This window comes from Psammomys obesus, unplaced genomic scaffold (genome assembly GCF_907164565.1).
Source record: "Psammomys obesus unplaced genomic scaffold, mPsaObe1.curated_primary_1811, whole genome shotgun sequence".
Taxonomy (NCBI): domain Eukaryota; kingdom Metazoa; phylum Chordata; class Mammalia; order Rodentia; family Muridae; genus Psammomys; species Psammomys obesus.
In genome coordinates, this window is record NW_026596443.1 from 1,076,947 (window position 1) to 1,078,515 (window position 1,569).

Here is a 1,569-nt window from a genome sequence, read left to right on the forward strand (position 1 = left end):
CCCACACAAACACACTCCCACACAAACACACTCCCACACAAACACACTCCCACACAAACATACACATACACACAAATACACACACAAATACTCACACACCCACACAAACACACATTATTTTAAATTAATCCTAATTTAAAATAATACAAATAATAATTTTTTAAAAAATCTGGCCTGCACAAACATGGGCACAACCTACAGAGGTGTGTAAATGCAGAGACACTGAGTGTGGCCATAGGAAGGTAGTGACTGGATACGGGGAAGCAGCAAGTAGCTTCTGAAACACAACAACACCAATCTTCTCAAAAGGAAACCCAGTTGCAGCATGTAGAGTATTCTCTCTTGCCGGTAGAAAAATAAAAAGCAAATTGGGACAAGGACAAGAACAAACAGAAGTGAGAAGTGATGGCCCAGTCCAGATTAGGAGACTAGGTCAGAGTTACAAGAGCACCAGGAGGGAGGGACCCCTGATTTGCTGAAGCCTTTCACATACCAAGTCTTTTGCCACTTAATCCTTGGAAGGAGCCAGCAAGGTGCAAATTGTCTTACCCACTCACTACTGAGAGAAGAGGCCTGGATAGCTCTAGGAAGCTGCCACGGGAGCAGATGAGTCAGAGGATTGACCTGAAGGCCCTTGCTCTGCTCTTGGTTCCTCTAGGCCATCAGAGTGCCCTGCCTTATATACTACGGCATCTCCTGGGGTCCTTGGACCATACCCAGTGGACTGTGCTAGCAACTGAAGCAGGGTGATTAGAGTCCAGCACTGCCTTCAGAAGGCCGGCACCATCAGCACCCTCCCTGTCCCCATCAACAAAACCAGTGAGTGAGTCCCAGAAAAACTCTGACCTCACAGCTGCTGAGGCCTCTGTACCCCACATAGTGTCCTGGGACAAGTTGGAGCTTTCCAGACCTCTACTGAGACAGGAAGGTGGGATGTCTCTCTTGGACTCTCTGGATGCAGTAGCATGTGTCTCCTCTCTGTGTCCTTTCCCTGTGATGGACCACAGCCACACACTAGCTCTCACGAGCACTGTGGGTCCTGCAGCAAAATGCTCAGCTGAGCATAGTTTGTGGGTTTCCCCCTAAATTTCCAGACTGTACTAAGGAAGCGGAGGGTCTTCAAGGTCTCCAAGGCCCACAGTGAACCTCATTCCCACATTCGGTCCTACCGTGGGTGACCAGAGCAGATTTGCTGGCATCATAAGGAAGAATAAGAGCAGAGTGACAGCCACACAGAGCTGGCACAGTGGCTGGCTGGGGGTGTAGAAAAGCAAGCCAAATAATGGCTTGTCCAGAGGAAACACGAAAGTGCAGGTCTGAGGAGGTTCCGGAAAAGCAGAAAGGTCACAGGCAATAGTAGCATTCCTTCTCTCCTGACTTGGAATCCCCAAGCCTCTGTTCTTGTTTCTCGCTCAAAACCTCCTACCTTGAGGCAGGAGGAAAAGGTCACAGCCCAGCTTGTGTATGGGACTCACGAAAGAAGGGTGAGAAACCAGGCCTGGACTCTGAGTCGTCTCACAGTTAGGCAGGCAACCACAGAACTGTCCCCTGACTCTGCACACCTAAGGC